The sequence below is a fragment of the Panthera pardus genome, unplaced genomic scaffold, assembly GCF_024362965.1.
Source record: "Panthera pardus isolate Hobbes unplaced genomic scaffold, ASM2436296v1 HiC_scaffold_2, whole genome shotgun sequence".
NCBI lineage: Eukaryota > Metazoa > Chordata > Mammalia > Carnivora > Felidae > Panthera > Panthera pardus.
The window spans coordinates 116,083,763-116,108,015 of NW_026526765.1; the positions used below are offsets into that span (position 1 = coordinate 116,083,763).

At 42.0% G+C, this 24,253-nt stretch overlaps 1 protein-coding gene across 1 annotated transcript in view; it reads left to right on the top strand.

Moving 5' to 3' along the window:
- Positions 1-24,253, top strand: part of DPYSL3 (dihydropyrimidinase like 3) — a 113,561-nt gene that overhangs the window by 25,917 nt on the left and 63,391 nt on the right. The window lies entirely within an intron of this gene.

The following is a 24,253-nucleotide window of genomic DNA, read 5'->3' on the forward strand; positions in this document are numbered from 1 at the left end:
TGTATCATTTCACTTAAAGCACAAAACATTCTGATCATCTACGAGTGCTACCATTTTATAAATACATGAAGTGAGGCAGTATAAATAACTTGCCCAGGGTCAGAAAGCTTCTAGTGGGAAGAGTCAGGGTTAGAATCACTGTGGTGTGACTCCAGAGCCAGAGATCACATTCTTACAACCAAACTCATCATGTAGTAGAGATTTTGAAAAATGATATTGCACACAAAGAGAAGATTATTATCATGTCCACCTGTGACTTGATGGATTACTGAGAATTAAAATAAGTAAAATATGGTAAATACGAACCTTTATTTGGTGTTTGAGGATTCTTTTTTTTTTTTTTTTTTAATTTTTTGTGTTTTGTTTTTTTTTACATTTGAGAGGTGGGGGGCAGAGAAAGAGGAGACACAGAATCCAAAGCAGGCTCCAGGCTCCGTGCTGTCAGTACAGAGCCACACACGGGGCTCAAACCCACGAACTGTGAGATCATGACCTGAACCAAAGTTGGACGCTTAACTGACTGAGCCAACGTGGTGCCCTGGTGTTTGAGAATTCTTTAAAAATGCCAGGGGTGTCTCAAAATCTGATATAGTTTCAGAATCAAAATTCCTTTCTCTCTGACTACCTTAGACATCTTTTCTTGGTTTTCGAGTTGTATAATTTTAGTAAAGGCTTAGGTGTTTTTCTTTTTCCTTTTCTGAATTTAACATAGTTTCTGAATCTGAAGATTCGTGTCTTTTTACAGTTCTGGAGCTAAACGTAGGGTGAAACAACCTCATTGATATGCAGGGCTCTCAGCCTCTTTATCCTATTTTTCCATTTCTTTTCATTCTTTGCCACAATTAAAGTTATTTCATCATATTTACATTCCAGTTCACAAATTCTCTTTTCAGTTGTACTTAATCTGCTGTGTAACTGTCCATTAAGGGTTTGCTTTCATTGGCTATTTTTTTTTCATTGCTAAAAGATCATTTCTAGAAGATTTTGATCATATCTTATTCTGTCCTTGAATTTAAGTTTTATTTGTATTTGGAATTTTATCAGTTTAAACATTCTGATTTTATTTAATCTATCTGATTGTTTTATTGTATGGAGTTTTGAGAAGTCTTAGTATATTATATTAACTAAATCTTGTTCACAGTAGATTATTTTATGTGTTTCATCATTTATAATTTTGAATTCATGTTAGGTAGTGCTTTTTTTAAATGAATCTAATAAACCTAGGTCCAAGGTGTCTCTTTTGAGTAGTTTTGGTTTTGCCAGATGCCCCAGTGGTATGTTTGCCATGACCATTTTTATTTTTTTAATTTTATTATCATTATTTTTTAAAGATATAATTTATTGTTAAGTTGGCTAACATACAGTGTATACAGTGTGCTCTTGATTTTGGAGGTAGATTTTCATGACCATTTTTAGTATTAATATTTCACATTAGGAATTCCTAGTCTGTGAGAATGGAATCCAGGGGCATGTGGGTGGCTCAGTCAGTTAAGCATCTGACTCTTGATTTTGGTTCAGGTTATGATCCTGATGGTTAGTGAGTTGGATTCCTGTATCAGGCTCTGTGCTGACAGTGTAGAGCCTGCTTGGGATTCTCTCTCTCACTCTCTCAGCCCCTCCCCCACTCTCACTCTCACACACTCTCTCAAAATAAATAAACAAACTTTAAAAAAAATAAAATGAAATCCAAACCTGGGTGAGGGTCCACCCGTAATTACAAATTCTGAGGAGACTCACCCTAGAGTTCAGAACACCCAATACCTAGAACACCCAATCAAGAGCATGAACCCTCTTCTATTAATAAGACAATGTGATGCATATCCCCCTCTTGTATTAATAAAAATATTTTCTTAGTTTATTTTTTTCACAGAAGGAACAAGATTTACATGGGAATCTCTGCCTAATCCCTCTTGTTTTAGTGTGGACCAAAGGGTCTTCCTTGTTTTTTGTTCTGTCTGGAGTTTAAATGCAAACCCTTGGTTACTAAGGTAGACAGATTCCTGTAAGACAGACGAAGCATCATCTCTTGCTTACTTCTATTTTTAACTCCCTTGTTTTGGCCTTAGCTATGCATATACATATTCTGTGTTGGAATAGCTAGTTTTCTAATCTACTGTATTAAAAAAAATAATGTACTATATTGCTCTGCTCATCATTATGAATGTCAGTTATTTTATGTATGTATGTATGTATGTATGTATGTATGTATGTATATGTATTTTTTAATGTTTACTCATTTTTGAGGGGAGAGAGAGAGAGAGAGAGGGAGAGAGAAAATGAGTGGGAGAAGGGCACAGAGAGAGGGAGACACAGAATCTGAAGCAGGCTCCAGGGTCTGAGCTGTCAGCACAGAGCCCGCCATGGGGCTCGAACCCACAAACTGTAGATCACAACCTGAGCCAAGTTGGATGCTTAACCGACTGGGCCACCCAGGCCCAGTTATTTTATAGTCATAAAAAAACTGTCCTCTGATTGTACCCTGGACAACTAACAATTTATGTTTAATTCAAATAAAATCAATTTATTTCTTCTTTTGCTTAAGTAACTAAGGAACTAATGGGTATTAGAGCTTAATTTTCCATGATAAAATTATAGACTAATTCATATCCTTTATTTAATTTTGAACTTCAAAATGTGGTTTATGACCATTTGTAACTATACCAGTTCCAGCCCTAGCTTCACCACTTGCTATATGAGCTCAGTCAAGTAACAAAATATTGTGCATCCATTTCTTCATGGTATGAAAGGACCATAGCAGTAGTATCAACAATAGTAGTAATGATGTCTTGGCAGGCTGTTGTGAGAAATAAGTGAATATGTGTCAAACATCTAGAGAAGTTCCTGAGCACATAACACTTACTGGTAACTTCTGTCATTATTACTGTTACTGTCTGTAGAAGCAGTATAATAATCACATACTTGTTTCTGAGGATATCTTTGTTCACTGCTGCTACTTTGTGTGTGGACTTGTAATCTAAATAAAGTAGCCTCAGATTGTTTTCACTGTAATATTCCCTGTAAAAACCGTTAAGAGTGTTTTCAGGAGTTTGAGTCATTGTCCTCGTTACGATAACATGTTAAGACAATCCTTTACGTGGGAATTTTTTCTGTAGTTTCTAATTACTTTCGTCTTTCCACCTTTCTAAAGGTATCTTTTACTTCTTTAATGTAGTTTGTGTTTATAAAGTAGCCTTGAAGCTCTGCTTTTATTGTTCTCTCCAGGCGCTCTTTCCATTCTCTTGAATAATTTTCCATGATGAGCAATTTGCGTTGTGATTTCGATCTTTGTATCCAGTCTTTAGCAGTGAGGATCACATTTATAAGAACAGTCAGGAAAATCATATACATGCCAGCTCTCAGGTCTGGGTAACTTCTTTGAAACTCACCTTGACTTTGCTTTTGAAATGCCACTGTTGTAACTTTTTTATTTTGAAATGATTACAGGCTCCCACAAAGTTGCAAAAATAATACACAGAATTCTTCGAACACTTCCCTCAGCTTTTGCCAATGGTCACATCTTATATACTAGCAGCACGATATCAAAACCAGGACTCTAACAATGGTACAATGCTGTTGACTAGACGCCAGGGCCTTAATCAAGTTTCACCAATTTTTACATGCATTTTATGTGCTTGTGTGTGGTTCTGTGCAATTTTATCCTGCGCATATCCATATACCCACTCTTACAACCCAAATACAGGATCAGCCCATCACTGCCAGTTTATTGTCACACCTACTCCATTCCTGTCCCCTGGCAACCACTCATCTGTTTTCCATTGCTGTAGTTTTGTCATGTTGAGGATTATACGAATGGAATCACACAGTGCATCACTTTGTGAAGTGATTGTTATTCATTAAGCCTAAGGCCCTTAAGAGCCAGCCTAGTTTTTCGTCTGTGCAAGGTTTAACCCTTTTTATTGCTGAGTAGTATTGCACTGTGTGCATGTACCAGACTTTATTTGCCCATTCACGTCTTGAAAGACATTTGACTTGTTTCCACTTGCTGGCTATTATGAGTAGAATGCTATGATCATTTGTGTACAAGTTTTTGTTGTTTTTAAATAATTTTTAAAAATGTTTATTTATTTTTGAGAGACACACAGAGTATGAGTAGGGCAGGGACAGAGAGAGAGGGAGAACCAGAAGCGAAAGCAGGCTCCAGGCTCTGAGCTGTCAGTGCAAAGCCTGATGCAGGGCTCAAACTCAGGAACCGTGAGATCATGACCTGAGTCAAAGTCAGATGCTTAACCAGCTGAGCACCCCTGTGTACAAGTTTTTGAAGGAACACAAGTTTTCATTTCTTTGAGATAAATGCCCAAAAGTGCAATTGCTAAGTTGAATACTTACTGCACATTTAGTCTTGCAGGAAGCTGCCAAATTAGTTTTTGGAGTAGCTGTGCCATTTAACATTCCCACCAACAGTGTATGAGAGGAGTACTATTTTTGACACAATGGTATTTTCTCCTTTGAGAAAGCTACGAAGGGGTGCCTGGGTGGCTCAGTCAGTTAAGTGTCTGACTCTTGATTTCAGCTCGGGTCATGATCTTGTGTTTCATGAGATTGAGCCCTGCTTTGGGCTCTGTGCTGACAGTGCAGAGTCTGCTTGGGATTCTCTCTCTCCCTGTCTCTCTGCCCTTTCCCTTCTTGTGCACGCGTACTCTCTGTCTCTCAAAATAAATAAATAAACTTAAAAAAATATAAGACTATGAAAATCCATATTAAAAAAATTGTTAATTGGGCCCCTGGCTGGCTTAGTTAAGCATTTGACTTTGGCTCAGGTCATGATCTCACCGTTCATTCGTGAGTTTGAGTCTCGCATTGGGTGATCACGAGCCCTGCTTCTCTCTCTCTCTCTCTCTCTCTCATTCTCTCTCTTCTTCTCCTTCCCTCCCTCCCACCCTCTCTCTCTCCTTCCCTCCCACACACACTCTCTCTCTGCCCCTTGCTCACTTGCCGTCTCTCTCTTTCTCTCTCTCTCTCTCTCAAAAAAAAATTACTCCTTAGGTTGTGGTGATGGTTGTATAACTCTGTGAATACGCTAAAAAAAAACCATGCTGAAATTTAAGTGGTGAACTTTATGGTATGTAAGTTATATCAATAAGTATGTAGAAAGAAAAAGGATGTTACAAGAAGGGATCCAGTGGTATTAACGAAAATCTTACTCTTTCACCAAATTTCTATTGTTTTTTAAGAATTTACCATGTGGCGTGCATTACACATAATGTTTTGTACACATCAAAATCCTGACCCATTTACTAGCTCGGATGTCATTTACCCATTCTCAACTTCCACATCCTGTTCAGTAAATGGGAAAAAGAAAATTACCTCCCTTTGTGAGGATTAAATGAAATAATGCATATAAAAGCATTTAGAGTGCTGCCTGCATAGTATCATTCCCCTTATTACTAAAATCATGAAAGGACATTTTCCTGTGAGCAGTTCATAACTGCCTGGTGATAGTGTTATGAGAAAGTGAGCCATGTGTATTAATAAGAGCTGGCAGGTTTTGTGCGCCGTTGTGTTTATAGGACAAGGGAAGCAGCTGATACTTACTGATCACCTACTATGGTCCAGACACCGTATTTCCTGTTTTACACACTTACTCCAAACATTGTTCTGCAGCAGAAAGTAGGATTCTCCCTATTTGGTGGAAGGGTAATAAGCAAACCCAACAAAGTTAAGATTTCCCAGTTTCGTAGAGCAAGGATATGATGCAGCCAGGATAGAAACCCACGTCTGTGTCCCAAGTTCACGCTTTTCTCCTTTCACACATAAATTGATGTAAATGAGACTTTTTTTCAAACACTGCAGTTAACTTACAGTACTTTGATTCTTGCAGCTTTTTTCTCCTTTTTATTCAGAAACTAAAATTTAGCATATCCATGGTTGTTGTTTCTAGGTATTTTAAATGTGGGGCTCCTGGATGGCTCAGTTGGTTAAGTGTCTGACTCTTGACTTTGGCTCAGGTCATGATCTTCATGTTCATGAGTTTGAGCCCCACATCGGGCCCTGAGCTGACAGCGCGGGGCCTGTTTGGGATCCTCTCTCTTCTCCCTCTCTCTTTGCTTCTCCCCCGCTTCTGTCTCTCAAAATAAAAATAAAAATAAACTTAAAATAAAATAAAAATATTTTTAATATATTTTTAAAAGATCCTTAGGGTAGTTCAGAAAGAAGCCCAAGGTTTTATCCAACATGAATGTCCATCTGTTTAGAGCTTGAATGAGAATTGAACTACAAAGGCAGAACTCTTTCCAGGGAAGTCCATTGCCAGAAGTGCTCAGGAAGAGAAGAGATATATTCTAGAGGTTAGAAGAAGGCAAAGCCTCCCTGTGCTGAACTCAATTAAAACAAAACAAAACAAGACAAAACAAAACAAAACAAAACACTAAATCCAAGCTCAGAAGAAAAGAAAATTGTTTGCAATAATATGTGATTGAAACCATTTCTCAAGTTTATTCACCCATGGATTAGTCTTTGTGTTCTTTTTCTTCAGAGTCCTTCCTCTTTAGAAACTGCCAAGTGTTGTAATGGAAGCAAAGATGGGACTCTAATGTCAGCCAGTTTACTGAGAAAAACAACAAAGAGAAGTTTTTTCCTTTGTAGAGAGCCTCAAAGATTATGTATCCCATTCCTCAGGTTTATGGAGGAACTTGGCTGTAGGTTTCCACTGGAAAGAAACACAGGATTTGGAATTCCACTTGGAAAACTTAGGTCTTCTTGATTTCTGGATCAACCCAGAGAGAGAATCCCTGTGAGCATTCTCACATTGATGCGAGACAGGGGATCTTTGGCTAGGAACCCACTGACTTATTCTCTGGGCTTCAAGTGCCCTGCTTCATGTGTTGGCATGTTATAGCTTGTTTTATTTTAATTTATTTTATTGATTGTATTATGGGTAGGAGAAACAAGGTCTGGTTCCCATATGATTAACAAAACAAAACAAAGCAATCTTGGATTGGGTTAGGAAGGTTCTGTGAACCATGCAAAATGACCTTGAAACTGGCTGCAAACCCCACCGAGAATGAAAAATGGCGTGCACCAAGTTCCAGGAGGATGCTGCAGAGATCAGCCACAGGCACATTTCATTATGTGTTGTTATGAATGTCTTGGAAGGAGCCTGTAAACCTTTTCTGGTAATTAGATCTGCAGATGAGGGTAAATAGCGTGGTGTCACAGACCCTGGTGAGGAAGAGACATAGTGCAGAGCAACCTAGAGAGTAGAAAGATGGACAGGAAATGAACAAATGAGATCAGCCTGGAAAAGTAGAAATGTACATCTGGAGAAATACATAATTTGAAAAGCAGAGAGGTATTTAAAGGAGGGTCATACTTGGAAAGCAACAATGGTAAATAGGGCTTTGAATGGATATCAGTCCTGGATACGTTTGTAACATGATGGAATCATAATACTAAGGCTTAGTGTTCATATAACCTTTTGTAGTGCATTTTTTTTCAAAACGGGCATTTCCATGATCTCATTTGATCATCGGCTTAAAGACATTGGAAGCGAATAATTTATTCTCTATTAAAGAGATGAAGAGAAGGTAAATGAATTGCTTGAGGTCAAGCAATTTGTTAATAAAATGGTCATGGCTAAAACTTGGGTCTCTTGACTCCTTATTCATTTTCTCTTTTCACAATGATACCTTTGTCGTTATGTCTTGGAGCTCACAATAGTTAATTGTTTGTGGCTCAGCATTTACCTGTCTCTTTCTGATACCGTGCACCATCTTATTTCATTTGAGACTGAATTTAGTGTTACTGAAACTTTGATGAGGGCATGAATCCCGCCCACCCCACCCCTATATAACTAGGATGAAGTGAGACAGCATGAGACGGATGGCAGATCTCTGGATGAAGGGTCAGAACCCCACATGAGAACCCCACATAGCCGTTAACTATGGGCTCGGGGGTGCACAAACCACGTGCCTGCTGTAGTCTCATGTGTTTCATCTGTAGGACTGAGTTGATAGCTGTGGTCTCGCAGAGTGATCTCTTTGAAGATCTAAGAAAAAAAAATTGAAGCTAGTGCAAACAGTCAGAGATGGAGCCAGAGAGGCTGGAGAAGTAGCTGCGGGCTGTGGGTACAGATACGTGAAAACACCTGGACTGAGAACACTTAATTAGCATATGGCAAGCAGACAGACTTAAGTTTTCAAGGATCACCTTTACAAAGTTTATCTCATTCTATTCTTCTGTACCCTCTTAGAGATTTCCTATCTCGAAGTTCACTGTCACTGGTTTCTTCTCCTTGGTAATGATGTATGGGTGTCTGTGCACCCTCGCCTGTCCCTTTTGTGTGGACAGCACATAAGAATCTGCCCTACACATCTTCCTGGGTTCTGCCAAGATCACAGTGGCTGCCTTTGCTCTGAGGAGTGCCCGTGTGTCCACATGGGTGGGCTCCTTGCAGCCATGTGTGTGTGGTGATTCCTCCAACCCTTCTCCATTGGTGAGTAGATTGTAGAGTCACGATGGACTCAAGAAGAGCCAGTGAGATGTTTTCCAACTGGGAATTGGAACCCAGAGATACTCATTTTATTCTCTCACTGTGATTAGAATGAAGAAATATGGAGTGGCCGAATGTTTAGAGAAAACTCATAGCTAATGTAAATAGAACTGCATGCAGGACTGTGAGGCCTCAGAAGGTAAAAGTGTCTGTGGCTGACGGATCCTGATTCCAGCCTGTCTGGATACTTACACTTGAATCCTTTTGATCTAGTCTCTCTTTTTTAAAAAATTGTTTTACTGCCATGGTTATCTTAACTTTTTAACTAAGAGCCAACCTTAGGGATATCCCATTAACATGCGAGTGAGTCTATCCAAAACCACCTCAGCCAGCCCAGTATCCTTCAGGATTCTGCTGTCAAGTAGGGTTTACGTTTGGTTCAAGTTTGTTTATGCATGTGTGTATGTATGCAAGCGTGCAGAGATGTAAATATGTATGTTAGCATGTATTCATCCAAGTCAGTCTTTCAACAAACATCTCAGGGGTGCCTTCATCTGTATGCTAGGCACTGTGCTGCCACTGGGGAGACAATGCTGAATTGTATCAGAGCCCCACCCCTTCCTCAAGGAGCCTGGGGAAGATGGCCAGTTAAACAGATAATCATAACATACTCTATAAACCCAGTGCTGGAGGTTGGCAGAGGCTCTGGGAAGCACCAAGGGGGCACTGAGATGTTGTGGAAAGCTTCCTGGAAGACAGGAAGACTGAATCATTAAAGATTGTTTGGAGGTTTCCAATTTAAGAAAGGGGACAAGTGTTTCTGGCAATAGGTCTGATATGGACAAGCGCTTGGAGGCAAGGAACAGCGTGATGTGAGAGAGGAGCTCCGTATTCCTAGGGTTACCTGAGCCTAATGTGCAAGTCAAGAGTGAAGAAAGGTGAGGCCACAGAGGTGAGCAGAGGCCAGGTGGGAGGGTGGTTTGTGCATGACATTCAGAATCTTAGACTTCAGCCACGGGGTATTGGGGAGTGATTGGAAGCCCGCAGCTAAGTGAGGAGGTGACATTCAAGATGACACCTGAATGATAAGAAGGACACCAACTGGCTGAGGTTGATCCAGACTGAAGGAGCAGACAGGACAAAAGCACCCAAGATGGTTACGGTTCACCCAGGTTTCTGGTTAAGATGACCAGGTAAGGCGAGGTATCACCGGCTGCACTACTAAGCACTGGAGAAAGTGCAGAAAATTCTGGAACCTATCTGAGACATGCTGAGTGTCCCAGTTTCCCTAGAAAACAGATTGGCAAAGATTAACATACCAACAATTTATCAAGAGGATGATATTGAGATCAATACCAGTGGAAGGGAAAGGAAGGGAAGGATGCCAAAGTGGGCCGATGAGGTTGCAGACTCACTGTTCAAAGAGAGAATGAACCTCCAGCTCTGTTCCCAGTTTGGATAAAAGGGTCAGACACTTGGTACCAGTGTGGACCACCCCTGCCCCCAGGGCAGCGTCCTCTCCGGCAAGGTGGCTCTCCCCAGCTGAAGCAGTCGTGTTCAAAGATGGTTGACAACTGTGAGCATCTGCCACGGGCACTTGCAGCATCTGGGATCATAAGCCCTTTTTCCCAAAGGGGGATGTGGGCCGTGCACCTCAGGGAGTGAGGTGGAGTGACACGCCTGTGCATCACTCACATGGACACTTCCTGTGTGCACTTGGATGGATGAGCCTGGAACTGAGGAGCAGGGGCTGGCCAGAGGCAAGGTTTGGGAGACAGTATCTTACAGTGGCATGAATGCATGAATTTGGGGGGTCACGCACACTTTGAGAGCTTGAAGAAAAAAAATAGAGACACCCTCTCCAGAAAACTATTTGTTTGGCTATCTTTGGAGTGGGTTCACTTAATAATTTAGGTCACTTAGTAACACTCTGTACTCTGAGCAACATCACACAATATTTTAATTAATCTGAGTTATTAATCCCATTTCTTGGAGCATTCGCAGAACATCAGGTACTCCACCTCCCATGATTTCACCACTTGCTCATACCATAGGAGTTAACAGTGTTATCCCCCTGTTGGCAGATGAGGAAACTGAGAATTTGTCCGAGGACTCCACAGTCAGTATAAGACAGAGCTAGAACTGAAATAGCCATCTGTGTGACTAATAGAATTGAATTCCAGAATTCCATTTCTGGGCTCCATGGCAGGTTCTCTGTGCTCCCGCTTTGGCACTCTCAGGGTAACAGTGAATTCTTGCCAAGTAGGGAGGAGAACAGTTGACCCAAGGACCAGTGAAGCAGGTTGATTGGTATCACCTCTGGCGGCCATCACTGATGCGTGACGTGCATTGCTGGGGAAAGAGATTACTGCTGGCCCCTCCAGCATTCGGGGTGGTGCTGGCCAAGTCTCCTGGGGTGCTATGTTAGCTTGAGGGTGCCCCAGTGGTCGTAGGAGTTTTGTTAGGGGTGAGGAGCAGCTAATCCCCCCATTCTGTCCTTAACTGTAGATGATTGGGTGCCTCAAATATTTTTCTCGTGTGGATGTCATCATGGAGAGTAGAGGGCCTATCTTGTGTTCCCAAGTTAATTGGCTAGTTATTGTCTATTTTACTTGAAAACAAATTTTGTATGAGTGTCATTAGTTCTGTCTGTACTTCCAAGAGTTTTTTTAATCTTCTAATCCCCTTCACCCATTTTGCGCCCCCCCCCCCCCCCGCCTCCTCCCGCTGGCAACCGTCAGTTTGTTTTCTATTTATGGGTCTGTTTTTGCCTTTTGTTTGTTTATTCTTTGTGTTTTGTTTTGTCTTTGTTTATTTTTTTTAGATTCCACATAGAGGTGAAATTATGTCTCTGTCTTACGTATTTCACTTAGCATAATGCCTTCTAGGTCCATTCATGGTGTCTAAATGGCAAAAATCACATTCTTTTTTATGGGTGGATAATATTTCAGTGTGTGTGTGTGTGTGTGTGTGTGTATCTCCTTTATCCAATCATCTATGGATGGACACTTGGGCTGCTTCCATATCCTGGCTATTGTAAATAATGCTGCGGTGGACATAAAGTACGTATATTTTTTCAAGTTAGTGTTTTTTTATCCTTTGGGTAAATACCAATAATGGAATTACTAGATCATATGATATTTCTCTTTTTAATTTTTGGAGAAATATCCATACTGTTTTCCACAGGGCCTGCACCAATTTACATTCCCACCAACAGTACACGAGCATTCCCTTTTCTCCACATTCTTGCCAACACTTATTACTTCTTGTCTTTTGGAGTCTAGCCAATGTGACAGTATAAGGTGATCTCTCATCGTGGCTTTGATTTGCATTTCCCTGATGATTAGCGACTGACACTGAGCTTGTGTCTATTGGCCATCTGTATGTCTTCTTTGGAAAAATGTCTATTCAGATCCTCTGCCCCTTTTTCAATCAGATAATTTGTTTTTTAGTGTGGAGTTGTACAAATTCATTATATATTTTGGATGTTAGCCCCTAATTGGATATATCACTTGTAAATATCTTTTCCCATTCATTAGGCTGCCTTTTTGTTTTGCCAATGATTTCCTTTGTTGTGCAAAAGCTTTTTATTTTCATGTAGTCCCAATAATTTCCATTGTCTGAGACATATCTAGAAAAGTGTTGCTAAGGCCAGTGTCATAGAAATTACTGCCTGTCTTTCTTCTAGGAATTTTATGGGTTCAGGTCTCACATTTAGGTCTTTAATCCATTTTAAGTTTATTTTTGTGTATGGTGTAAGAAAGTGATCCCGTTTCATTCTTTTGTATGTTGCTGTCCAGTTTTCCCGACACCATTTGCTGAAGAGACTGTCTTCTTCCCATTGTATATTCTTTGGCTCCTTTCTTATAGAGTAAATTTTTTTTTTCTTTACTGTTTATTTATTTTTGAGAGAGAGACAGAGTGTGAGGAGGGGAGGAGCAGAGAGACACAGAATCTGAAGGAGGCTCCAGGCTCTGAGCCATCAGCACAGTCCAACATAGGGCTTGAACTTATGGACTGTGAGATCATGACCTGAGCTGAAGTCGGACGCCTAATCGACTGAGCCACCCAGGAGCCCCCAGGCTGTTAATTCTAAAGTTATAAAATTTGAAATAAATTCAGAAAATCTAACAGTATTTCTCTATTTCAGTCTCTGGTTCTGGTTGCTTATGTTCATTGTCCTCAATGAAAAAATGTGTACCTGGACCTTCAAAACTGACCAAACATTCTGCTTAGGCCCAGGTCACCAATTGATACTGAGTGTCCTGAGCTCAGAAATCCAGGGTTTCGTGTGGAACCAGTGTGTAGAGGTGAGCAGTCCAGGAAGGAAGTACTCATTTGTTGACTTACCATTTATATGCAAAAAGAGCCTCTTTTCATTCAGTAGCTCCTTAGGGAATTTGCTCAGAGAAACCTGTGACTAGACCCTCAAGCATATGTTTCTGCCATTCCTGCTTCTCTGCAAAGATAAGGATCCAGCCAGAGGCTGATGAGGCCCCAGAGCCCTGGAGCATTTGCTATGACTGAATACAGGAAAGCAGAGGAAAAAAAGCCCCAAAAGACGTGCAGCCAAAGTCCCTTCCTGGAGAGGGATAGGAAACCTGGAAGATATAAACTGGGGTTGCCGCTTTACATTTGGGGGCTGGCTTGCTGTTTGAGCCTCCATCCAAGAGTGTGTCTCACGTCCCTCATCTGGGAGTGAGCCCTTGTGCTGTACAGGGAGAGGTCTGAATCCAGTCGTGTGTGTTTCCGTTCAGCCCAAGGGTGAAACTGACTGCACTTAACTGCAGATTCTGCAGCTCCAGTCATGCTTTCACACAGGCTTTTAACATACGCACGGTCTGGTAGTTCCGGGATTCAATCTTGTGGTTTAGGGCGCAGTGGGAGTGGAGTGGGGTGGGCCAGGGAGGAGGTAGTTCCCTGGAGATAACTCACTGCTCTCTCAATTCTGAACAGGCAACAAAGACTGCTTTGGAAAAAACAAAACAAGACAAAAACAATCCTCACCTTTGAGGCACAGAGTCCCTATTCTCTAGTGCCTAAATAACACAAGAATGTCTTAATGATCTAATGTCAGAAATTCACATGACTCTATGCCAGGCAGGTGGCATAAGAGAAGCCACCACTACGTCAAGGAAAAGGAAGCAGCAGACACACATGATGCAAAAGTACGTGTTCTATCCAAAAGAGCCAGTATTTGACTTTAGCTGATGGGCTCCAGTGTGTATCTGGAAACATGGAATCACCAAGTTTTCCAGTTAAAACATTTTTTTTTCTTTTTTATTAAAATTTTTTTAATGTTTATTTTTGAGACAGAGAGAGACACGGCATGAGTGGGGGAGGGGTAGAGAGAAAGGGAGACACAGAATCTGAAATAGGCTCCAGGCTCTGAGCTGTCAGCACAGAGCCTGACATGGGGTTTGAACTCACAAACTGTGAGATCATGACCTGAGCCGAAGTCAGACACTTAACCGACTGAGCCACCCAGGAGTCCCTCAGTTTTCCAATTTTTAAAGTATCTAAATTTGAGTGTGAAATATGTACTTTTAAAAATATTGGCTAAATAAAAAAATTGTCATTCCACATATATATTCATTTAATACCAGCCTCACTTTGCATATTGGGTTTCCTAGGAAGCAGATTCTGAGAAGGGTAATGTGCAGGAAGTTTATTAGAGAGTGTTCCTGGGATCAGGATCTGTGCAAGGGAAGGGAAGGGGATGGTTAGGCAGAGGGGGAAGTTGAACTGTGATGTGGTCTACAATGCTTTAGCTAACCTGACATGCTTTGGAGTTGTTACCCTTTTGTGGCTAGGAGGCCAGGCCTTTTTATGCTCACATTAACCAATTACTGGATCAGGCTGCCCTTGGGGTGGGGACAGGGTTACCTGAAATAAGGGCAGTTTTCAGAAAGGGCTGATACTGATGGACGAGAGCACCCGGAGGACCGAGTCCTTCCATCCTAGATAGGGGGGGCTGGGTGGAGTTACCTCGTGTCTGCTACAGACCTCTCCTTGCACTGCCCACATTCACTTCGTTGTGTAAGTTCTGGAATCACCAACTCTAGAACCTAGGTGTGCCTCTTCTTTTGGGGGGTCAGGGCCTTTTTCACACAGCCTGTCTTAGAGCCACACTAATACTCATTATTGTTCTCTACTGATCATTCTAGATTCTCTTCATTCTTAGCTAACTTCTTCCCTGGTCCAGGTGATTTGCTTGGTGTTAGGACACGGACCCTCCTCTCCGAAGGGTAAGAGTCCCTGGTCACCATGCCCTTCTCAGGTTATGGCTGATGTACTTGTCTATTTATTGGCAAGACTGGGCAAGGTAGTACCTACAAGAACCCATGTGGATCACAAGGGTGTCATACGTACTCTTCCCTGCCCCCATTGTGTAACAGCAGCCCTTCCTGCTCCTGATAATATGGGTCCTATAAGGAAGCCCCTTCTTTCCTTGCCTATTTAGTCCCCTGGCAGAGAAAGGTTTGTGTGCCCCATAGCAGCAGTATCTTTTCAGTCAGTAGGACTCTTGCTATGCCCCCTGGTGGAAAGGTTCCCCCTTTGGTGAAAATATACGAGACAACTCAGAGTTACAGGGATGTGAAGCACATATGTCCCACTTGGGTCCCTGGGAGTGATGGTCAAAGAGGTCACTCTTGCTTCTTCCCCTTGGTTCTTAGACTCATGTAATCTTCTTTTGGGGATATAGTACCTTATAAAGGGCACGGATTTAAAATTTACAGTGCATTCAGGAGGATGGTGCCTTATCCTTGCAAGGAATCATCTCTGAATTGGTGCTGTGGTTGTGCCTTCAGGAGATCATCCCTCCACGTTTAGGATGGCAGCTTCTAGGTGAGGCAGTATTTGATATAACTACAGCATCCTGTAGTCACATGACCTTTCATGGTCCTTATTTGCTATTAAATAGGCGCCTTAGTCTGATGTGATGTTATGGAACCCATGTCGACGCATCAAACACTCCTTAGTGTTGAGCTGAGGCTCTAGCAGCAGCAGAGGCAAGTCCATACCTGGAATATGTGTTCATTTCTGTAAATGATGTGTCTTTACTGTGTGAAAAGTGTCACTGTGTCTTCCAGTGTGAAAGGTATCCAGTGTAGTCAACTTTCCTCCCTTGGGTGTGTGGATCTTTGAGGGGTGGTGCCATACTGAGGAGGCAGTGTTGGTTTCTCTTGCTGGCAGGATGGACGTTGGACAGCATCGTAGTTGAATCAGCACCTATGGGTAGGTATTGGTTACCCCATAGTTTCTATCTGTGTTACTCTGTCTACTCCAGTCATGTACTCATTGAACCAACACTGGGCGGTTGATGATGGAGTCTGACTGATGTCAACTAACTGATGTCACTTCATCTACCTTGTTCTTTAGTTCCTCTTCTGTGACAGATGAGTGTTTCTAGAGCCCCCAAGTAACCCCTCTCAGGCTTTTTTGATCTCTTAGGACATATCTTGCCAACAGATGCACAAAACAAATCAAGGTAAAGCACAGATGCTCACAGTTCAGAGCTGTGGCATCTTTTTTTTTTTTTAATGTTTTATTTATTCTTGAGAGAAAGAGAGACAGAGCATGAATGAGGGAGGGGCACAGCGAGAGAGGGAGACACAGAATCCGAAGCAGACTCCAGGCTCTGAGCTGTCAGCACAGAGTCCGATGTGGGGCTTGAACTCACGAGCCGTGAGATCATGACCCGAGCCGAAGTTGTACGTTCAACCGACTGAGCCACCCAGGTGCCCCGAGAGCTGTGGCATCTTGATGCTGAGATGCTGAGTGTAGCTCCCAGGCAAGGAGATTGGCAGTGCCCAGGGTGCACATTGCCTCTCTCACAGCTCACTGCCAAACAGATGCCGAATGCTATTGTCACCTTTTTTTTCATAGAAGCAAAACTCCTCTTCAAATTTCTTTTGGTTACCAAAAACAGGTACTAAGATAGGTCTTTCATGGTAGTGAAGTGGTGTAACATGAGCTTTCAAAGAGCGGGGCGTACCTGTACCCCCAGTGCCATGGGATAGACAGCGTCCTGTGGCTAAAGTGGCAGGGCTGTCAGCACTGTGCCAAGGATCTGCAGAGAGCCGTTTCCTGCTCCAGGTATCACTCAGAGCTCACAGCTTTTTATATAAATGGGCTGTGAGAGCATTTCCAGCTATGGAATATGTTGCTCCTAAAACCTAAAGCCCCCCCGCCCCCCCACCAGGCTTTGTGCTTTTTTCTTTGCAGTGGGAGTTGTCCAATGTAGTAATTTGTTCTTTACTATAGACGAAGTGCTGTGGCATGTCCTGGTCCACGGGACTCCCGAAATTGTCAGCTCCCTGAAGCTTTGTGGTCTTTATCTCCCATTCTCTAAAGTTCTGGTGTCCTTTGTGAACACTCTGCAGCTCATGTGTCTTACCAAAGCCTTCAGCGAACTTGGCGCTTCTTGCTCATCTCATCAGTTTTGCGTAATGTCATCAAAAGAGTGTACCAGTAGGACGTTCTTCAAGATGTCTGGACAACTTAGATCTTTTCAGGCTGTATTATAATGGAAGGAAGGATAATTAACATGGCCCTGGGGTCAGACTCTTCACGCATATTGTCATCGGTTTGAAGGGCATGCAAACTGCTTTTCTCTTCTTTTCTGACCAGGATGGAGAAGAACTCATTGCATAGTTCGGTGGCTGTGTACCACGTACCTGAGGCCATGACATTATGTCCTAGAGAAATATCACAATACCTTCAATTTGGGCTATTAATTGATTGAGTTATGCATTGGGCTTTGTCTGACTTTTGTAGTATCCAGACTAGTGAATTAAATGACTATATAATGGGGAATCCCAGCCCCATAGCATTTCAGTCTCTTAGGGTGTTGATGACCTCTGCCATTCTCTTAGGATGCAAAATTTTTTAAAATTTGCTATCTTGATTTAACATCCTGGGGTAGAGGTGGGGAACAGTTTTAGAGCCTTCTGCTTGGTCTTCCCAACTTGATTGCTGTTACCCCACAGGCTAAGAAACCAATGTGGGTGTGCTATTTGCCATATTTTTCCATTCCAATTAATCAATAGTGGTTTGTGAAAATGACCAGTAGGTTGATCTGTAAGCCTAATCAGCCAAAGGTAAGGCCAGGAGTCCATTTATTACCTGGCCTTAGCATGCTTTCACTGTAACAGAGGAGCTATGTTGATGCCTCGTCTCTTGGTATCATTGTTGGCTGGGAATTCATATCCACCTGCCTTCTCAGGGTTTAGGGCCGTATTTCCCACTTTACAGTGGCATTAGTATTTGGCCCTAGGACCCTTGAGGAAGGACAAAGGACCAGAGGAATCATTACCATATGTACTGGTCATGGTGTTGCAGGATCTTTCCTCATGATAACCCAGCTTCTCCTTCAGTTAACATTTTGCAAGCCTCAAAACTAGGTCAGATCTAGAAAGTAGGCGTGAGCTAGGACTTTTTAGTGGAGTAACTGCCTTCAGCCTGATGATCATCCATCCTTGATTCATTTTGATTACTACCTATTTTAGTTTCCTACTGCAGTTGTAGTACATGTGACCTCACCTGTGTGTCTAACATGTGTTGGGCCAGAGATGGAGGTGAACACAGTAAGTTATCCCTCCACCGTCCCAACCTTACCCCCTAACCCTAGCCAGTATGGCTCTGACTGTGGCTTTGAAATGAACTGCCATCAAAGCTTATGAAGGTTGGAGGCCTTCAGAACCATCCTCTACTGAAGAAATGAATGAGAATCTCTATCTAGGGAGAAGTAGGTTTACACACCTTCCTCAGGCTGGTATCAGTATGATTTTGGAATAAGTCTGTGGGAATATTTTGTGTGTGTCTATGATATATTGTTTTTCTTTTCTGGCTTATGTGTATCAAAGGTAGAATTGTCAGGTTATTTCTGTGTATTTAGTGTATAAACATCTAATTAGAGCAGGTGAATCACCACCTTGATTTTCATTTTGAGATACTGGAAGTACATGACTAAGATTTCCTTTGTTTGAACTGTGGGCAAAATTAATGGACCCAAATGACTTAATGGACAGTTCTGAGATTAAATGTGTATTTTTACTGATATTAGAATAGCTTATATGTTTCACAAAGGCCTGGTGTGTGGTTTTTGCCCCTTCAGAACTCTTTCTGTATTTGTTTGGAGCTATTTTTTTCTTCCATCCTTCAAAGAAGGACCAAGGGAAATGATTCCCCATATTAATATGGCAAAGTATAAATTTGTTTTTAAAAAAGTAGAAAATATTTTCAATGGTCAACACTGTGTAAATGGCTATTTTAGATATTTTGGAGATTAAAAGGAAGGCAGAGAATATTCTTGAGTTTCCCCTCTATTCAATGTATTTTTTATTGCATTAATTCTACTCTATTTCAAGCATTGTGAAAGAGCTGGGGACTGCAAAAATAAATAAGACATAGTCCGTGGCATAAACAAGTTTGGAAAATCAGAACAGTAAAAGTCATGGCAGAATAGTCATGTCATACCATCTAGTTAACTTGCTTTGTGCTAAAAATTTTACATGAATGATCTTCATAAATCTTCAATATGTTCACTATCTTTCATCTCTCTGTACACTGATGCCCTCCTTTCTTGCTTAACCAGCCTAGATCCCATACTTCATCCTCAGTTCCCTGTGGAGGAACCATCTTTGCTCTTTGCTATGGGCAAGACCTCCATTTGAACACTAGATGTCACCTGCGTTGCCCATCCGAGAATGATAGGGCTCTGGTCTCAATTCTCTCCTGGCATCTTGAAGTTTCTTCTCAGCCCCATCTGCCTACAACCATGCTGTTATTTCTCTCACATGAGATTCCACTCTTTCTCCCTGTTACTGCCCCATTTCCCTGTGCCCATTTACAATAAAATCCACTGAGAGAGGTGTCTACATTAGATGTCTCCAATTTCCACTTTGATGGTCTCTTGGAAACGCTCTGATCAGTTTCCACCACCACGACTTCATTAGGACTGAGCCGGTACACATACATACAGAGTAGGTACTCGGTAAATATGACTCGAAGAATTTAATATATGGTCCCCAGAAAACCACTATGAGGTACCTATTAAGATACTCATTGTATAGGTGCTCAGGTCAAGGCCTCAGAGACCTTGACAGTGTTTTTCATGCACAGATTAATTCTCACTTCTCCAGTAGCGTTTAACAAAGTGAACACGTTCCCTCTTTGAAATAGTTTAGAGTCTTGACCTTCCGAACACCATGTTCTCACAGTGTAGCGTCTGTCTCATTGACCACTCTCTCCACTTCTTTTTCTGGTTGCTCATTTCTCCTCAGAACACTTACTTCCTCAGACCTGTCTGCCCTCTGTCTCCCTCATTTCGTTGGTGGTCTCCCCCAGCATTGTTAAATAATACCTAGAGGCTGACACCTCCCAAATCGGTGCCTCAGGCCCAGATCTTCTGTTAGCTTTTCAATCCCAGATACTCACCTTCCTGCTCAACATTTCAGTTCGATATTTAATAAGAATGTCCAGAGACCTGTTCCCAATCTTTCCCCCAATGCTATTCCTCCCACTTTTCCCCTGTCTCAGTGAGGTACACCTTCATCTTTTCAGTTGCTCAGGTCCACAAATTTAGTGTAATTCTCAATTCCTCTTTTTCTCACACCCTGGTCAAAAGTCCATCAGCAAATACTGTTAGCTTTACCTTGGGATATATCTGGTATGTGTCCATTTCTCACTGCTTCTCCTATTACCATTTGGTCCAAGCTACCATCATCTCACCTGGCTTTCTGTGACCTCCCTATGTAAAATTCCAGCCGAAACTCAAGACACTGGAATGACTTTCACCTTCCCACCCTAGGTTTATTTATCCTCAGTTCACTTCCTACCACTTTAAACAATACATATTGTAATTCTTAACCATTGACTTGTTCCTTTACTAAAATGTAAATTTCAAGAGGGCATGGATTTTGTCTACTTTATTCAAATATTTGTATTCCTAATGTCTAGGTGCCTATCCTATATAATCAATCAGGCAGTCAATCAGTCAATAAGAACCAAGATCCCTCTGTTTCCAAATCCACATCCTTAAACAACACACCATTCTTAGTTCCTAGTTTTCCCTCTAAACCCAGTATCAATTGTTTTTTAATTCTTTAAGTTAACACAAGGCTCTTGATGTTCTCATACATTTTGATGGTAGCTCCTTTCAAAGGCATGGCTCTCTAATCAGTGCTCAGGCACCAAATCTATTCTACTGAGTCATTCTTTGTCCCATGTATTGTCTTAGAGTCTTGTGACTGTATCGTATTAACAAAGGGATTTCCTCACCAGCTTGAATTCACCTGCTGTGAAATCTGGAATCAGGAGACTCTAAGAAGCCTTAGGAGAAGCAAAAATAGATATTCTTAAATCTAGATTCTAACCACATGCACTTTAGCTGTAGAAACATTTTTATTCCTTTTATTTACTCTTTCTTCAGACGCAATTTAAAAATCACATAGGCACTCACCTAATAATTATTGAGCAATTTCTATGGGCAGAGTCCTGTTTCACACACTAAGGATAAATAAAACCAATACATTCCCTGCCCTCGAGAAGCTTACATTCTAAATGATGGGGAGAAGAATACTCAATGATAAATTAATATAGATAAATGAATATACATATGGTGAAAAGTACCATGAAGATAAAGCAGGCATGAAAGGGCACCAATAAATGCCTTATTTTAGAGTAAGGGTATAATGTAAAGTGCATGAGATCTGGGATATTATTATTTTTATTATTATTATTATTCACCTCTATAATACTAGCCCCTGGAAAAGTATTAGTGTGTAATAAGCTCAATATAAACATCATGTGAATATTGTGAAAATGAATGGATGAATGAATGATGGAAGAGACCCAGGGAGGAGGTTACTGCATTAGTCCAAGGGATACATGATGGTAGCTAGGCACAGAAAGAAGCTTTGCAGATTAAGAGATCATAATATTTTCAGATGACATGAAGAATACAACTGGTTAACTAGTTTGATGTCCTTTATTCAATGGAAAACAATCCATAGACTGGGGGAGTACAGTGCCTCACAAGCAGTGAAACACACTTCCTGAAGGATTTCGGGCAAGAGTGAGTTTTACAGGGAGTTAGAAGAAGCAACTTGCAAACAGGGCATGGTTGACTAGGGATTTCCTTATAATACTAGCAGGTCCTATTTTCTAGGGTAAAGTAAGCTAGCTAGACAGGTTGGAGGATTGGGATGGATGTTTGTTAGGTTTCCTTGACTGGTGTTTCTTCCTGTAAGTGGAAGCTGACTTAGGTTTAGGTTTGTGACATGGTCCTGACCACTGGAGCAGCCTCCATTTTGTGGGTCTCAATATATGAATTAACTTTATCATTCTGCATATAGTTAAGAGACAGAACAAATAGCATTTCCTGGAAGACTGGATATGGAGTGCAAATTGGATGGATTGAAGGAGAAGAGTCAAGGACGATACCACGCCTTTGGTCTGAGTAACTAGAATAAAGTAGCTTTGATTGAGGTGTGGAAGTCTACCAATATGATAGGTTTGGTGGCCAAAATTAAGTTTCTTTGGGGCCATAAATTGTCTCCCTGTGTCTCCTTTCCTTTTTCTCATAGTTTCCTGAGATACTTAAAGCCAAGCACTGCTGTGTGTCCAAGGAAAACCATTCAGAGTCATTCTTCTGTGGAAAACATCCATGCTGGTTCCACTCCTCATTCTCTTGGCCAGACACAGAGGCATCCTGTGTCCATGGCTGCCTTTCTTATTCAAAGACAGGCCCAGCCAAGGAAGGCTTTTTCCTTCAAACTCATCCTGGACACTTTCTTTTGATTTAAGAAAGAAAAAGACGATTGAGGGGACACCAGAGGGGGAAAATAGTGTTTGTTGTACATTTCTGATTGTAGCAACAGCTTGAACCGATTAGCTGGTTATTATGCATTCCTGTGCCTGGCTTGTCACTCTGGAGAAACACATCACAAGTCCATTCTCCATGGCCTCTAGCATGCAAACCTGACCTCAAAGAGTTTAACCCCAAGTCTTCTAATTTGAAACAACACACACACACACACACACACACACACACACACACACACAATCAAGTGATCAAAAATATGGCATAAATCTTTTTAGTACAGAGTGTTCTGGATTATAATGACAGGAACACAGGAGATAAATAGGATGCAAGGAAGGGAAAGAAACTCATAATATTAAAAAAGAAAAAAAGGCAGTGGTATTTCCTTAGGATTGTAAATATCCCCTACATATTTTTGCTTTTCTGAAGAACTTGCAAGAACCCTTCCAGCAAGTTTACAACACATCTTTGGGAAAGATACAGAGAGAGCTGTGCAGGGTTTCAGAGTATGTAGTTAATTCTCTTTTTACCCTGTTCTAAATATAATCCTGCTCATTTGCATGCCAATCCCCAGAATGCTTTGTAATTTCACAACTCTTGGCTAGTGGTCTCAGCATAAGAACAAAGCAAAATGTTTTGGGCGTGACTTTGGCCTTAAACCCTGCTTAGGCTTTGCAAAAGAGTACGGTGACGTGACTTTGCCTGGCATTCATCCTTCTAGCCAGAGTATCACAGAAATAAAGTGGGAACGGCTGTGGACTTTTCCTGGGAAGACTGCATTCAGTCCAGTTATCCATGAATAACCAGAAGCTTGGGTTAATTCACTTGAGAGGAGGGTGTGTTTCAGGAGGCTTGGTCTCCCCTTCCTTTATGTGACCAGGCTGGTTCATTTTAGGTTTATGGAAAGCTCAAGCTGGAGTATCCTGTATCCTCTTCCGGTGGATGCTTTATATAGTTCCTCTATTTCAGAGAAAGCCTTCAATTTAATGAAACGATGTCCAGAAGTGTGGTCAGTGGCCTGCCTTATAGAAATGTGAATTTCAGATCCTTAACAGACCTAGTTGTGCATAGTGACATCTGCAGAATATTTAGTAGGCCATTAGCAATGACAGCTGAGGAGTGGGGATGGTATGAGACTGGTCTTGAAAGGGTTTTACAATTCTCACATAGCAAGCCATTTTTGTTATTTAAATGGTGTTTGGAATCATTTTTAAGGAGAGCCTAGGGACCGCCAGTTAACCCCCACCATAAAGGCCCCTCCAAAAATGTCTCCCTTGGCCATTTAATTCTAGTGAGTAGGCGAAGGACCATATATTCCCGCGTCAAAAGGCCATGTTTTTGTTCGCAATAACAATCAGCTCTGCCAAAAGTAAACCAGGGATTTTGAGCAACGCACATGGTTCACTACCCAGGGGAAGCAACAGTAGTGAGCACACATCCATGGCTGCGCACCAGTAATGTGCCAGGGCCCTCCACGTACAGGTGTTTTCTGCTCTGCTCTTCACCCACAGAGCAGCTGTAATGCTCTTTCATCCATTCTGAGAGCCAGGCAGCGGATCCTGTAAAACATACTGTTTTGAGAATATTTTTAAAACACAGAGAACTGTTGATGGTAACTGACACGATAGCCCCTCGCAGCCCTGCGAGAGTGAGTGGTTGCTTTACGTTTTCCGATAGGTATTGCCAGGGTCTCCGGAGAGCAGCGGGCCTGCCGGGCTGCACAAAGTGTGAGCAGGTCTCGGCTTTCTCGGGGTTTGCGCCGCGGGTTTACACCCGCAGCTACCGGCAGAGGCGGCCCTTCGCTGTAACAAAGACCGCGCCGCCGCCTGTAAGCCCGCGCGAAGGCGGAGGAGAGCGGGCTCTGCAGGAGGGTAGTCGGAAGCCGTCCCCTATCCAAAATGAGGATCGGGATGGTGGGAAAGCAGACCCGGGGCTGGCCGAGGGCGTTGGCGCTTCCCGGGGCTCGACCCCAGAGG